This window comes from Asparagus officinalis, chromosome 9 (assembly GCF_001876935.1).
Source record: "Asparagus officinalis chromosome 9, Aspof.V1, whole genome shotgun sequence".
Taxonomy (NCBI): domain Eukaryota; kingdom Viridiplantae; phylum Streptophyta; class Magnoliopsida; order Asparagales; family Asparagaceae; genus Asparagus; species Asparagus officinalis.
In genome coordinates, this window is record NC_033802.1 from 37,016,795 (window position 1) to 37,034,588 (window position 17,794).

Below are 17,794 nucleotides of genomic sequence, written 5' to 3' on the forward strand. Positions count from 1 at the left end.
TCAATAATGACATCCATGATAGGTAAATGAAAATAGTCCTTTGGACAAGCCGAATTTAAATCTCAGACGTTAATGCATACTTGAATCTTCCCGTTCTTTTTTAGAACAGGAACAATATTGGCCACCTAATCAGGATGTTGTTCCTCATGGATAAATCCCAATTCAATGAACTTTTTGACTTTAATTTTAATTGCTTCCATGATCTGGGGCCTAAATCGCCGTTGTTGTTGCTTAACAGGCTTAGCGTCTAGTTTGATTTTAAGGTGATGCATGGTCACCTGAGGATAAAGACCCGGCATGTCCTCATAATTCCAAGAGAATCCATTGATATATTCACGAATGAGAGTGACATGGTCCTCCTTTTCTTCAAGTGATAGGCTATCACTTATGAATATAGGTTTCGGGTTAGACTCGTCGAATCATTTTATCATCAGTAGGAGGTTCATGTTGTTCAAATTGATTTTCCCACTGTATGCCGAGTTGCCTACTCAATGGATCTTCACACAAGAGCAAATTATCATCCTCTTAAGTCTTTATTGGCTGAGCCGAAGTCATGTTGACCATGAGTACCTTAAATACAGTGTCAGTGCTGACATCTGAATCTCAGCAGGTCGACTGAGATGAAGAATTGATGATGTTACCTTCTGACTCCTCAGTTGCCTCGAAGCATAATGTTAACATTGGGGATTCATATCCTAACCCCCTATGAGTTTTGTGATAGTCATCAGGTTTCCCTTCCGGAACATAGGCAAGTTTAAGAGGTGTCTTCCACCCTTTACCAAAATTTAAACCTTCTTTACGGGTGAAAACGTATCCCATTTTCCTTATAAGAATTGAGGGGCTCTTACTTCTTTTTCAGATTCTTCCCAAAGGGTTTGTATTGGACCTTCAGTTTGCCCAAAGATGATGTCTTTTTTACCATTATTCTTGGCTGGTACTATGAAGACTGCTTGTGAAGATTCGACCTGCCATCGACTTGTCAAGAAAGATGATTGGATCGGCATGTGCAAAGCAGGTTTAGCATACAGTCGTGGAAGGAGATCTGATATTGCATTATTATTACTATCTGGCATATTAGAGTTATATTCAACACATGATAAGTAAGCTAAATCATCATTGTTATTAAAGATAATTCCACTATCATCATCCGTAATGTTATTTACATCCAGACTCTCAAGACCAATTACGACGGGTTCAATGTCAATGAAAACAAGACCCTGTTCGCACTCAAACTCAGTATCAGCCTCATTGCCACTATCAAGGTCCTTAACTAGTGGTACCTTAATTGGCTCATCATCAAGGCAGTGGATGAAATCTGTAAAATAATTCTCAACTCTCTTAAATGGTTGCTTTTCTGCGACCACTATTCTAACTTCGCCGCTCTCATCCACGTATTTCATGCTTTGATGTAGAGTTGATGGAACGATCAAATTGTTATGGATCCAAGGCTAATCCAATAACAAATTATAAGACATTTCTGCATCAATGACGTAGCAGGTGACATCTGTCCTCAAGTCACCCATTTGGCATTTGAGCTTCATTTTTCCTAGGGGACGAGTTTTGGAAGCATTGAAGCCATAAATGATGGTTCCTGTTGTTGACAATCGATAAAGTGGGACCCCAAGATGGTAAATGAGTCTTAAAGGTATGATGTTCAAAGCAGAACTAGGATCAATTTGAATTTGATCTACCAGAATAGAACCTATATACCCTGTGAAGTATATGGGTCTATCATGCTTCGGGTTTCTCACATGCATATCCTCCAGAGAAAAAGTAATGCATGACATCCATCCTTGAAAGACTTGATGACATTGAGGGTAGGCCTCTAATGTTTCCTCTATCGGACTTGGTGGAAAGTGAGCAAGGAAGGTCTCATTATCCACCAATGCTTCGCGGAGGGCTACTCTTGTCGATTGCGATAAGCGTAAAAGCTCAAACAAGGTAATCCTTGTTGGGATGTTGGCTAATTGAGCTAATACATCAAACTGAAAAGGACCCTTCGAGCTCTCTGGAACATCCTTCCTGAGTGCCTTGTTGTAACAAAATTCCTTCACCTTGGGAACATTGGGAGATGCTTGTATTTTATCCGCCACCTCCTTCTCCGGTCTTGACGGTGCAACTACTGCTTTAGGATACTTCTTTAAATACTCCTTTTCTCCATGGGTTCTTGATATCTGCATAGGTTGTATGGTGAACGTTGGCTGCTCGTCTTCAGAACTGTTGAGGGACGTAGTTTTAACTTCCTCATCAGGAATGACGGACACAACATTGCAGGATTTTTGCTAGGATTTGGATTTCTTTGAGCCTGCCTATGTCCATTGTCCATCCATTAGTAGGTCAGGATGAACCCACATGATTTCACCTTTGGGAGTAGTATAAGGAACCATATCCTTCTCCTTTTGTCGATGAGGATCGAGGTTCATGACCCTGGTCTCTGTTTGAGAAATTGGTTTCACACCGTCCTGAACTTGAACTTTCGTAAAGTCTCTAAACTACAACGAGACCATGTTTGCTGACACCTTCTTTTGATCTGCCTGAAGGGTCATAACACCTGCATCCAGCAAGGCCTAGATCTTATCCTTTAGGATATAGCATGCCTTGGTTGGGTGATGCACCATCCTGAGTTAGGATCATCTGTCCTTGACACTTCTTCAGGATGCCTCAAATCGGGAAGTTTGATCTTGTTTGTCTTTATCAAAGACTTAAGGTTCGGGATGATGTTGTCATCTTTAAAATCATATTTCTTCTGAAAGCGATTATTAGAAGAACTTCCCTTTTGCTTTGTAGAAGATTTAGGAGAAGGGTTGGTATCCACAGCCAAAGTGTCTTTCCCCTTTGATTGCTTTTGAGGGTTGAAGATGCCTTTATTCCCTCCCTTTTTAGAATGAGACTCCTGAGGTTCTTCAGCATCTATCCTCTTGAGCATGTTCTCGACCTACTCTCCCTACCAAGCTAAATCCTTCCAAGAACGAGTTTTAACTACGCCCATCTTTGACAATATATTGGTAGAAAGATTGTTTCGGCACATCTCCACAAGAGTTGCTTCTGATACTTGATCACGTGAATGAAACGATCGATTTCTAAATCTTTTAACAAAGTTACTGACAGACTCTGTCTTTTTCTGCTTCTTCGCTAATAGTGCGGCCATAGACACCTCAGTGTCATCATCAAAGAACCTGGCTAGGAAAAGCTTTTTTAGATCCCTCCAACATTTAATAGACCCAGGTTCTAGTCTGCGAAGCCATTTAAAAGCAACCCCTTTAGGGTACTAATGAATAATCGAGTCATGATAGGGTCATTCCCCACTATTCGTCCAGTCTGCGCCTGAAAATAGTAAATGTGTTGGGTAGGAGAACGCTTGCCATCGAATTACATTAGATTGAGCAGCTAGAATTTCTGGGGATATGGGACAGTATCCCATTCAACTGATAGGGTCTAGCTACCCCATGTTTTTGAAGTTTCCTTGGAGCTTCAATGCGTCAAGTTGCTTCTGGAAATCATCCAATTTTTGGTCCCGTACTTTCGTATGAGGATTGGATTCAGCTTTAGATGATTCAGAATGAATCTTCACAACATTTTCCTCTTCATCGTCTTCATCATTACCATCTTGATTTCTACGGCTATTTTCTTCATCAGCAGGTGATGGTCGCCTATGCCTCAATCCAGAGGTTTGGGAATGAACTTTCTTCTTTTTCTGTTTCTACCCGAGGAGTCTTTCTACCATTGCTTCCAAGCGTCTGATAGATTCCTATTACCGGAGGATGGTTGATTGTTGCTCTTCCACTTTCCTTACCATGTCTTCCTCACTTCCAACCATGTAAGCACTTGCCTATTCACTTTGATTGGTATTAGAAGGCTAAGAGGTTACGGTGGTTGAGTTTTCAGGTTCTTTGTCAGCCTCGACTGTAATGCCTACTAATCTTTGGTAGTCTAGTGGGATCACCACATCAGTATGAGTACGAGTGTGCCGATACACTCCTTGTCCATCAATAAGTATTTTACCTAATCTTGGAGAGTACTCAGGATCAGAAGATTCAGAAGAATTAGCCGAGACTTTGCTCATGCCCTTGCTAACCATATTAATCGTTACTTCAATGTGGCGATTCTTGGGTACTTGTTTTTTGGGATGAAAGTGCCATCTTTTGGATGACGAGATCATCAATAGCTCAGTCAATTGTTCAAAAACTAAAGACTTGTATGTGTTGGATATCACGTCCTCATGATATAATTTTGATGATAACAATTTATTTATAATGTGAATCACTATGTGTGTTATACAAATGCACTAACATTTAAATGCAGTTTTTCAACATCAAATATGAACAAGTGAAAGATGAGATCAATGCATTATGAAGTAAAGAAGATGAAGAACAAATACATCAATGTAATTTTTACATTTTTTCTTTACTTAGAAATATTGTACAAGCCTTGATCACTCACACATACACACATAGAAATTAGAATACACTAACACAGGCTTAGTGTGTTGGTTAACAATAGAAATCCCCTATGTTAACCATTAGAGTATTTAGTTAATCATTGAGTCTAAAAATATTTGATACATAACATTTTTTACCCTTAGTAGTCGACTAATTAGAATAGTAGTCGACTATTGTAGTCTAAGTTCAAGATATAAGTTTTTGTAAAACTACAGAGTAGTCGACTAATAAGAATTATAGTCGACTACTCAGCTTTGAATTTTGATTTACAGAACTTCAGTTTTACAAAGTAGTCGACTACAAGTAAATATAGTCGACTACTGAGCTTTGAAATATTGTTGTACAGAACGTTTATTTTACAGTGTAGTCGACTACTAACAATTATAGTCGACTACTGATCTTTGATTTGTGTTTTCTAAACTTTCTGTAATACAGAGTAGTCGACTACTAAGAAGAATAGTCAACTACTAAGCTTTAGTTTCTGAATTCCAGACTTTCTGTATTATAGAGTATTCGACTACTATGCATTATAGTCGACTACTAAGATAGTTTTTCTGAACGTTTGAAATTAAACTTGTGACAATTTTTAGCCGTTTTTCAAATGTTTTGAAGTTTAAAAATTTGTCTTTTCAAGAGATATATAAAGGTTATATGTTCAGAAAAATGATACATGATAATATACCCATAAGCTTCATTCTTTGTGCATTTTCAAAATTCAAAAATTTAAGATTTTAGAAAATTTTGAGAAAAAGATCTTTACTGAAATTACCTTTTATCCTCATTCAAAATGCAAATTATTTAGGCAATTTCCAGAGGATAAAATTATTCCTAAGCCACTGATACACAATACTACTAATCAAGGCTTATAGGAATTGAGTTGTTTGATTCAAGAAAAGGTCTCTCGGTTTGACAGAGGTTGATCTCTTGGATTAGAGATTGGTGTGCAATTGGCAAAGTGTTGTCAATTGGTGTTGCAATTTGTAGGGACTTACAAATTGGTCAGGTTTGGTTTTAATTTTGTACTTGATTCAAAATTATAGTGGAAATCTCAAGCGGGATTTGCTTGGGGACTGGATGTACACCAGATTGGTGGAACCAGTATAAAAACTCTTGTTTGTGATTGTGATTTTCTGAGATTGTTGCTATTCTTTCTTTGCAATTTATAATCTACTTTGCATAATTTTTAAAAGAACACTATTTACCCCCCCTCTAGTGTTCTAGTGTATCTATTTCAGATCCTACATTTGGTATCAGAGCAAGGTGAAAGATGGCATCAATAAATACATCACAATTTAAAGAGGGTCATTCTACAAACCGTCCACCAATGTTCGATGGATTGAACTACAACTACTAGAAGTGCCGAATGAAGATTTACCTTCAATCAATTAGCTACGAACTTTGGAATATTATGGAAATAAGATATGAGAAGCCATCAACTCCATTTTCAGAATGGACTACTTCACAAAGAAATAATGCAAATTTGGATTCTAAAGCAATGAATGCTTTATTCTGTGCACTTGACAAGAATGAGTTTAATAGAGTGTCAACGCCCTCATCTGCATACGATATTTGGCACACACTTGAGGTAACTTATGAAGGTACAATTAAAGTTAAAAAATCTAAAATCTCTGTTCTTGTACATAGATTTGAATTGTTCAAGATGAAGGAAAATGAGACAATTGGAGAAATGTTCATAAGATTCACCAACATTACAAATTCTCTCATTGGTCTTGGAAAAACATACACTCAAGTGGAGATGGTAAGAAAAATACTCCGATCACTCACTCCACAATGGGAAAAGAAGGTTACCGCAATCGAAGAAGCAAATGATTTTCAATTCCTACGGTTGAGAATCTTATCGGAAATCTCATGGCTTAGGAAGTTCAAATTGAAGATTGAAAGAATAATGATGAAACAAAGAACAAGAAAGTGCTTGCATTTAATATTACTTCCGATAAATAAGATTCGGATGATGATGAAGAAAGGAGCATGTTTGCACGCAAATTTTGAAAATTCATAAAACAAGGTAAGTACAAATCAAAAAGTTTAAATTCAAATAACTTACTTTGTTTCAAGTGTAATAAACCAGGGCATATGAAGAAAGATTGTCCTTTATTGAAGAGTAAGCAAAAATCAAATTTTTTCAACAACTTCAACAATATTCAAAACAATAAGAAAATGAAAGCAATGACAGTTGCTTGGGATGATAGCGATGATTCATCTTCAGATGAAGAAATTGAAGAAAAGAAAAGTGCTCATATGTGCTTTATGACACAAGATGAAGTAAGTAACAACGAAGAACTTTTAGATGCTTTTAATGAATTATATGTAACTTTTTTGAGATTAAAGGCTTCACATAATTTTCTTAAAGAAGAAAATAAAAGATTGCTTGAAGAAATTTTAGATTTTAATTCTTCTACTATTTCTAATTCTCAAGTAATTAATTTGAAAGAAGAAAATTATTCATTGCTTAAAGAAAATCAATGTTTATCCAATGAGAACGTTTATCTAAAATCAGAATGTAATAATTTAAATATTCGCATTAATAGTTTAGATAAATATATTTCTTCTATTAAATTAAAATATGATGATATATATTTAAATGTAAGTAAATTCAATAAAGGTAAAGAAAATCTTAATAAAATACTTTCTTTTCAAAAAGAATCTCAAATGACAAAAGGTTTAGGTTTTCAAGTTAATAGAAATATATCTAAGAAAACCATTTTTGTAAAATCTTCTTGTAATATAAATGATGATATATGTAAAAAGAAATTAAAATTCTTTTCTATTTGGGTGCCTAAAGAACTAACTTCATTACATAAATTTTTTTATATTTCTGATTATATTAAAATTGTTTGTTTATCAACTAACTATTTAGGCAAATCAAACTCTTCATGGGTTTGGTTTCCTAAAGGCTAATTTCATGGACCCAACATAGCACGGGTACCAAATTTGTAAATATTTATCATTTCAGGTACCTAAGAAAGATAGGTGGATTTTGGATAGCGGTTGTTCCAAACATATGACTGGAAACATACAATTGTTATCATCTTTTTAAAATAAGGATGGTGGTACCGTAACTTTTGGAGATAACAACAAAGGAAAAGTTATCGGTAATCCAAATAAACCTTTTATTGATAGTATTTTATTAGTTGATGGTCTTAAACATAATTTGCTTAGTATAAGTCAACTTTGTGATAAAGGTTTTAAAATTGTTTTTGAAAAAGAATCTTGCTTGATTTATGACATAGATTTAATAACTATATTATTTAAAGGACATAGAAAAAATAATATATATGTATTATCTATGAATAATATTTCTAATGAACATTGTCTTCTTACATATTCTAATGATTCTATTTTATGACATAAACATTTTGGACATGACATAAACATTTTGGACATGTTAATTTTAAACATATTTCTAAGATTTCTAAAAATGATTCTGTAAAAGGTTTACCTAAGCTTTATTATAAAGATAATTTTTGTGATGTATGTCAACAAGGAAAAATGCATAAATCTTCTTTCAAATCTAAAAATGTAATTTCTACAAGTAGACCATTAGAATTAATTCATATTGATCTTTTTGGTCCTTCAAGAGTAGCATCTTTAAATGGTCGTAGATATGCTTTTGTTCTTGTTGATGATTATTCAAGATTTACATGGGTATTATTTCTTAAATATAAAAACGATGCTTTTAATGAGTTTTCTATATTTTGCAAAAGAGTTCAAAATCAAAAATCTCTTTCTATAACTTCTATACGTAGTGATCATGGAGGTGAATTTGAAAATGAATTATTTTCAAATCTTTGTGATAAACATGGTATTTCTCATAGTTTTTTTCCTAGAACAGCACCACAAAATGGAGTTGTAGAAAGAAAAAATAGATCTTTACAAGAATGTGCTAGAACCATGTTATGTGATAGTAATTTACAAAAGTATTTTTGGGCAGAAGCTGTTTCTACAGCATGTTATGTTCTAAACATGGTTTTATTAAGACCTATCAAAGTATTTTTGGGCAGAAGCTGTTTCTACAGCATGTTATGTTCTAAACATGGTTTTATTAAGACCTATCTTAAAGAAAACATCTTATTGTTCTAAACATGGTTTTATTAAGACCTATCTTAAAGAAAACATCTTATGAATTATTTTATGATAGAATTCCTAAAATTTCTTATTTCAAAGTTTTTGGTTGTAAATGTTTTATTTTAAACACAAAGGATAATTTGGATAAATTTGATTCTAAATCTGACGAAGGAATATTTGTTGGATACTCTAACCATAGCAAAGCTTATAGAATATACAATAAAAGAACTTTAGTTATTGAAGAATCAATGCATGTTTCTTTTGATGAAATTTTTACAAAAACACCTATTGTTTCAAACAATGATGATGAATTAGTTGATACTATCAATGATACCCCAATGATAGATGCTTCAAAAGATGATAATTTACAAAATAATTAACCAAAGAATTTTATAGAAGTTAAAAATCATCCACATGATTTAATTATTGGTAATATTTCTGATAAAGTAACTACTAGATCTTATTTTAATTTGATTGCTTATACTGCTTTTATTTCAACTATTGAACCTAAAAATATAAAAGAAGCCTTACTTGATGATTTTTAGATAATTTCTATACAAGATGAACTTAACCAATTTACAAGAAATAATATTTGGGATCTTATACCTAGACCTCAAAATAAATCAATCATTGAAACAAAATAGATTTTTAGAAATAAATTAGATAAATCTGGTCAAGTTGTTAGAAACAAAGCAAGATTAGTTGCACAAAGTTATAATCAAGAAGAATGTATTGATTATGATGAAACCTATGCACCAGTTGCTCGTTTAGAATCAATTAGAATTTTACTTGCATTTGCATGTTTTTTGAATTTTAAACTATTTCAAATGGATATTAAAAGTGCTTTTCTAAATGGTTTTATAAAAGAAGAAGTTTTTGTAGAACAACCTCCTGGTTTTGAACATGAAAGTTTTCCAAACCATGTTTTTAAACTTAAGAAAGCCTTATATGGTCTTAAACAAGCACCTCGTGCTTGGTATGATAGATTAAAGAATTTTCTTTTAACTCCAAGTTTTGAAATTGGAAAGGTTGATTCAACATTATTTATTAAGAAAATAAATAAAGATATATTATTAATTCAAATATATGTAGATGATATTATTTTTGATTCTACTAACAATAATTTTTATCAAGAGTTTGTTAAGACTATACATGATGAATTTGAAATGAGTCACATGGGTGAACTCAATTTCTTCCTTGGACTACAAATCAAATAATTAAAAGATGGAATATTCATCAATCAAAACAAGTATGCTAATGAGTTACTCAAACGCTTTGGAATGGAAAATACAACAAGCAAACCAACACCAATGAGTACTACTATATCTCTTGACAAAGATGAAAATGATAAGAATATTGATCAAAAGCTCTATCGAGGTATGATTGGATCACTTCTTTACATTACTGCTAGTAGACCTGATATATGTTTAGTGTATGTTTATGTGCTAGATTTCAATTTAATCCTAAAGAATCACATCTTAAAGCAGTAAAAAGAATTTTTAGATATATTAAAGATACTACAAATTACGGTTTGTTTTATCCAAAGAATAGCACATTTGATCTATTATCTTATAGTGATGCTGATTTTGCTAGATGCAAATCTGATAGAAAAAGTACAAGTGGAACATGTCATTTCTTAGGACATTCACTTGTATCTTGGTTTAGTAAAAAGCAAAATTCAGTATCATTATCAACGATTGAAGCAGAATATATTGCTGCAAGTCTAGCATGTGCTCAAGTTTTATGGATGAAACAAACATTATCTGATCATGGCATAAATTGTCCCATATCATCCATAATATGTGACAATTCTAGTGCAATAAATTTATCTAAAAATCCTATTCAACATTCACGCACAAAACTTATTGATATTAGACATCATTTCTTACGTGATCATGTGCTTAAAGGTGATATTTCATTAGAATTTATATCTACTGATAAACAAATAGCAGATATATTAACAAAATCCTTAAAAGAAGAATTTCATGTTAAATTAAGAAGTGAATTAGGTATATGTTCAATTGAAGATTTAAATAAAGTTTTAAAACAAATACATATGCATACATATCCTTAATAGTCGACTAATTTAACTTATAGTCGACTACATGCACAAGCATTGAATATAAGGTATTCTATAAATTATAGTGTAGTCGACTAATTCATTTTGTAGTCGACTACTATGAGTTAAAATATGAAAAACAACTTTCTATCAATTACAGTGTATTCGACTAATTCACTTAGTAGTCGACTAATTTGTGTTCAAACTGAAATTTAAAGTTCTGTCAATTACAGTGTAGTCGACTAATTCACTTAATAGTCGACTAATATGTGTTCAAACTAAAATTTAAAGTTCTGTCAATTACAGTGTAGTCGACTAATTTGCTTAGTAGTCGACTACAACCTTAGATTTTTTTTTTCAATCTTAGTTTTTTAGAATATTGGATTTAAACCCATTATACCCTAAACCCAATACCCGTTTCACTTAAGTAAAATTCATCTCAACCATTAATTCTAATCCTATCAATCCTAGCCACATTTTTAAGAACAAATCTTCACCATTCATTTGTTCTTAATTTAATCCTAACCATACAAATTATGATTTTTATTCTAAAGAAAATCAAAACTCAAAACCCATCTTCTTCTTCTCATAACCGATCCCTCTTCTTCCCCTCTTCAGAACCCATTGAATCTAAGTTAGGGCATCATCAGATTTTCATTTTTCTTCTCAAAGTCTTCATCAAATTCATTGGTTTCTTCAGTCTAACATTTTCTGTAGTCGACTACACCCAACAATAGTCGACTAATCCTAGGGTTTCATCTGTTTTGGTAATTTCTTAACTTAATCTTTCTTATTTTGTGGTATATTCCTGATTCATCATGTCTAGAGCTAAAGCTAAGCAAGTTCATACTAATGTTAACGATGAAATCATCATATATTTAAAAAGTCCTGATTTACTTGAAGAATTTAACAAAATATTCGCATTTGAAGATCTTCCAGGACGATTTGTGAAATTTGATGATTTTATCCCATGGAATTTTGGATCATATTTTGAGAATGTGGGATTGCTTGAATTATTCTCTGCTGAAAATAGAAAACCCACATATCCTTTTCTGGTTTAATTGTTCTATACTAATATAGAACGTATAGGAACTATTAGTGGAACTGAAAAGCTTAGAACTCTTGTCAAAGGAGTAGAAATTGACTTGACTTCTAAGTCAATTGGAAAAATTTTCAACAATTCCTTTCCGAGAAGTCTCTCTTAGGTCAATCAGAATGAATGATTCAGAATTACTATCTAATCATATTTTTCTTCCTGGTTATAGTAAACCATTGAATAATTCAAATAAGCTACGTCTAATTCCTCGTTTCATTGCCCGAATCTTAGCTTATAACTTGTTTCCAAAAACTAAAAGTTTTCATTTCATTTCCCTAGACTTAGCAAAAGCATTATATGCTATAATGGGGGAATATCCAAGTTAATTAGGCTGAAGTTTATTTTGATAATCTTCTGACAATACCAAAAGGATTTCTTCCTTACGGTGCCTTTTTAACAAAAATCTTTGATAAATTTCATGTTGATATTGAGTTTGAAAATTCTGTCGTTCATTCTATTGAATTCTTTGATTCTAATGCCCTCCCTAACTAGGATGAAATTAACAAACTTTGAAATTCACCAAGATGAACCTCAACATCAACCTGAAACAGAACAACAACCCCAACCACAAAACACTGATGAAGCTGGACCCTCCTCGTATCATATTCCACCACCAATACCACAAATGCATGAATCCTCTTGTTTCTCAGATGCACAATACAATACAATATCTGCTAGAATACTAGATTTGGAAGTGGGTCAAAAAGCCTTGTTTGATCAAATTGTGATCATGATGAAAAATCAAGAGGCCTTAACCAACAAATTTGATATTCTGGAGATGAAGTTTGACACAATGAATATGAAGTTTGATACATTGGATATGAAGCTCAGTGCTTTCTTTCAAGGACATCAACCACCTCCAGCACCTTAGAAGACTCACCATGCATCATTTAGATTTGGATAATTTTTATGTTTAGTGTTAAAACAATGCTAATATGTGTTATGTTGGTTGTTTAAGTTTGATTGTCACAAACTATGTCGTAGTTATTTGTTTTTAAGACATATGTAATATGTGTTGTGTTGCTACTACGTTGCTTTAACTTTAGTATGTTTTATGGGATTGAATTTTATGTTGCGTTTATGATGATTGAAAAGTTAATTCATGTGCTATATATATTTTAAACAGATTATGGTGATGAACATTGTGGAACTTTTGGTTTTTATGGGAAGTCTTTGCCTACCTATCTGGATGGGTGAAGTTATGGGCTATGTTCATAATCTGGATGAATTGTTTGAAGTGCTAGCTCATGAAGAGGAAATTATGATATGTTTAGGATAGTTATATATTTATTTTTGTTAATGACAAAGGGGAAGAATGTTTTCAGAATTTATGTTTTATAGACTTAACAATATGAATTGTAGACTCTAATGTGCTTTTATGCAGGGGGAGTAAGTATATTTGTTTATCAAAGTTTTTATTTTTTAAATATACTTACATATGCATAAATTGTTTGTCATCATCAAAAAGGGGGAGAATGTTGGATATCATGTCCCCATGATATAATTTTGATGATAACAATTTATTCATAATGTGAATCACTATGTGTGTTATACAAATGCACTGACATTTAAATGTAGATTTTCAACATCAAATATGAACATGTGCAAGATGAGTTCAAGGCATTATGAAGTAAAGAAGATGAAGAACAAATACATCAATGTAATTTTTACATCACACACACACACACACATAGAAATTAGAACACACTAACACAGGCTTAGTGTGTTGGTTAACAATAGAAATCCCCTATGTTAACCATTAGAGTATTTAGTTAATCATTGAGTCTAAAAATATTTTATACATAATATTTTTTACCCTTAGTAGTCGACTAATTAGAATAGTAGTCGACTATTATAGTCTAAGTTCAAGATATAAGTTTCTGTAAAACTATAGAGTAGTCGACTAATAAGAATTATAGTCGACTACTCAGCTTTGAATTTTGATTTATAGAACTTCAGTTTTACAGAGTAGTCGACTACAAGTAAATATAGTCGACTACTGAGCTTTGAAATATTGTTGTACAGAACGTTTATTTTATAGTGTAGTCGACTACTAACAATTATAGTCGACTACTGATCTTTGATTTTTGTTTTCTAGACTTTCTGTAATACAGAGTAGTCGACTACTAAGAAGAATAGTCGACTACTAAGCTTCAGTTTCTGAATTCCAGACTTTCTGTATTACAGAGTACTCGACTACTATGCATTATAGTTGACTACTAAGATAGTTTTTCTGAACGTTTGAAATTAAACTTGTGATAGTTTTTAGCCGTTTTTTAAACGTTTTGAAGTTTTAAAATTTGTCTTTTCAAGGGCTATATAAAGGTTATATGTTCAGAAAAATAACACATGATAATATACTCATAAGCTTCATTCTTTGTGCATTTTTCAAAAGTCAAAAAATTCAGATTTCAGAAAGTTTTGAGAAAAAGATCTTTACTGAAAATTGAGTTTTATCCTCATTCAAAATATAAATTATTTAGGCAATTTCCAGAAAATAAAATTATTCCTAAGCCACTGATACACAACACTACTAATCAAGGCTTATAGGAATTGAGTTGTTTGATTCAAGGAAAGGTCTCTCGGTTTGAGAGAGGTTGATCTCTTGGTTTAGAGATTGGTGTGTAATTAGCAAAGTGTTATCAATTGGTGTTGCAATTTGTAGGGACTTGCAAATTGGTCAGGTTTGGTTTTAATTTTGTACTTGATTCAAAATTATAGTGGAAATCTCAAGCGGGATTTGCTTGGGGACTGGATGTACACCAGATTGGTGGAACCGGTATAAAAACTCTTGATTGTGATTGTGATTTTCTGAGATTGTTACCATTGTTTCTTTGTAATTTATAATCTACTTTGCATAATTTTTAAAAGAATACTATTCACCCTCCTCTAGTGTTCTAGTGTAACTATTTCAGATCCTACAGTATGCCGACTTCCCACATGGGCATTGGGAAGCACTGTAAAATAAGCTTTTCGCAACAGCAATGAGATTGCATCTGACTTATGCTACGTTTACGTGTGAGATAATCACGGAGGTCCATAGTGGAACTACCCTAGCTAGCTGATACGGGTGTATCTTCTCTTCGGGAGCTTAGCGATCCTCATGGGAGCTTGAGGATAGATGATTCTCATGGTATCTTGAGAATAGAGTAGAGGAGTCGTAGACGAGGCCATTGGAGGCGACGAAGTCAAAGGATTCGACAAAACTACAGGATTTGCAGCTGGACTTTGTCCGGTCGACCGGCTTGGTCACGGCGGTCGACCGCTTAGTGACAGGCCCAGACTATGTCTCGGGACTGAGAGCGGTCGACCGATGATGGCGCTGCGATCGACCGGAAACACTGTAATCGATTTTCCAGTTTTTTGTCGTTCTGACCGGTCGACCGCCTTGGGCACTGCGGTCGACCGCTTTTTGTCGTTCTGACCGGTCGACCGCCTTGGGCACTGCGGTCGACCGCGTAGCGGTTCCGGGCCTGGGACTGTTTCCTGCTCTAGTTGGGATTTCTGTTTAGTATAAATAGAAACACGACTTTTCTAGGGTAAAGAACTCAGTTTGTAATCAGAAAAGAGATCAGGGAGGTTGTTCTTTGATCTAGAGAGATTGTGAGAGAGAGATTTTGTAAATCCAATTGATTCTCATAATCTAGAGAATGTATTTTCCTTCGCCCTAATTATAACTCTTGTGTTCTTTAGTCGTTTTCTTCTTTACCCACTCTTGATAATTCCGCGATCAAGAGTGCTCGCACGACGACTCGTATCAAGTTGGTATCAGAGCACTAGATCCTATGAAGGGGGGAACTGTGTATGGTCCTTACTCGCTCACAGTATAAGAAGCTTGGCGAGATCCTTAATTCCTCGGAGGGGGTCCAGAAATTAAGGAAGGAGAAGATGTCTGAAGCAGATAATTCAACAAGACTTGATGCCATGGAGAAGCAGATTGAGACGATCGGGACGACTCTTACCCAACTCGTGGGTCTCATCAACGGAGGAGACAAGGGACTCTTCGAATCCGATGAGGAGAGCGAGAAAGCTGATTTAGAGGGGGAGACTGAGATTGTCAAGACTACTGGACATCAATGGGGGTAAGAATCATTACCAGAATCTGAAGATTGACTTCAAGGTTGAGATTCCTGTTTATGATGGGAGTATCAATGTGGAGAAGCTTGATGATTGGATCGAACGCATGGAGATGTACTTCACTCTCTATGGATATTCGTCCAAGGAGAAAATAGTGTTCGCGACATTGAAGCTTTCAGGGCACGCGTTGACGTGGTGGAAATCCTATTGCAAACAAGAGAAGAAAGCGGCGTCGTGGAACAAGTTCAAGGAGCTACTTCGGAAACAGTTTTATCCAGTGGGGTTCCTTGAGGAGCGTTGGTACAAGTGGTATGGCTTGCGCCAAAAATTTAATCAGACCGTTCAAGAGTACACGACGGAGTTCCAACAACAGACGATGGTCCTAAACATCACAACGTCCGAGTACCCTATCTTCATGAAGTACATGGCGGGTCTGAATGATTACATCCGGAAGGAGATGAAGCTATTTTCAGTGGAGACAATCGCAGAGGCGAGCGTGAAGGCCATTGCCATTGAGGGCCGGCAGAAGAAGGGCAACGAGACAAAGGGGGATTCCAAACCATCAGGGAGCAAGACGGGTCCCTCTCAGTCTAAGGATGAGAAGAAGAAGGTTGACTCGGGGAAAGCAGGATTGACATGCAATCACTGCAAGCAGACAGGGCATGTGGCTGATCGTTGCTGGGATAAGTATCCTCATCTGAAGCCAAAAGGATTGAAGAAGAAGGAGGAGAAGAAGGCGTACGTGATAGCACAGGGTCCGAAGGAGGTTCCCGGGATGACCGAACCCAATAGCAGTCTCAACCTTATGGCGGGGAAGCAGGCCACCAAAGAAGATGACGACCCGAGGGAGCAGCTCTTTGTTCTGAAATTGCAGGTCAAGACCAGCTTAGTGGATGCTATTGTAGATCCAGGGAGTCAGAAAAATCTGATATCTGAGGCATTAGTACAGAAGCTGGGATTGAAGACGGTGAAGCATCCGAAGCCCTATCCATTAGGGTGGATTCAGAAGGAGGCGGGATTGAGTGTGGTGAACCAGTGTTCATTCAGATTTGCACTCCACGAGTCGTATATTGACGAGGTCACATGCGACGTGGTTCCGTTGGATGTTTGCCAAGTTATTTTGGGCAATCCTTATTTGTGGGATAGATACGCAGTATATGATCGGCGAGCCCAAAAGTACACGTTCAACAAGGATGGCGAGCAATTCATTTTTCGTTCAGCATCTCTCCCACAGGAGACGAGCTTGGTGACAGTGACTCAGGCTAAGAGGTTGGTGAACGCAGGCAGGAAGTTCATTTTATTGTTCATTCGGCCGTATGAAGAGCAGCTGAGTAGGACGTGCTTGTCCACCTTGAGCAAGCTCCAGGAGGGAGATATTGACAGGTTGAAGGTCAAGTATGCGGACTTGTTTTCGAAGATTACAGGACTACCACCACGTCGAGGTATAGAGCATAAGATTATGTTGACCGGGGAGAGTTCCTTACCTAACATAGGCCTATACCGCACATCAGTACTGGAGTCCGAGGAGATCAAGAAGCAGGTTCAGGAGCTCTTGGAGGCGGGAGTGATTATGCCGAGTTGTTCACCTTGCGGGTCACCAGTGTTGTTGGTGCCCAAAAAGGATGGAGGCTGGCGCATGTGCGTGGATTACCGGGAGCTCAACAAGATAACCATCAAGAATCGTTACCCATTACCGCAGATCGATGATCTTATGGACCAGTTAGAGGGAGCGAGGTTTTCACGAAGCTGGATTTGAAGTCTGGTTACCATCAGGTGAGGATTCGGGAGGAAGACACTTGGAAGACTGCGTTCAAGACCAAGCAAGGCCTGTTCGAGTGGTTGGTGATGCCGTTTGGATTGTGCAATGCTCCGGCTACCTTTATGAGGCTTATGAATGATTTGTTGCGACCCTTTATAGAGGATTTTGTGATAGTTTACCTTGATGATATCTTGGTGTACAGCAGGACTTGGGAGGAGCATCTCGTTCATGTTGAGAAGGTATTTGAAGTGTTGCACGATGGACAGCTGAAGCTCAAC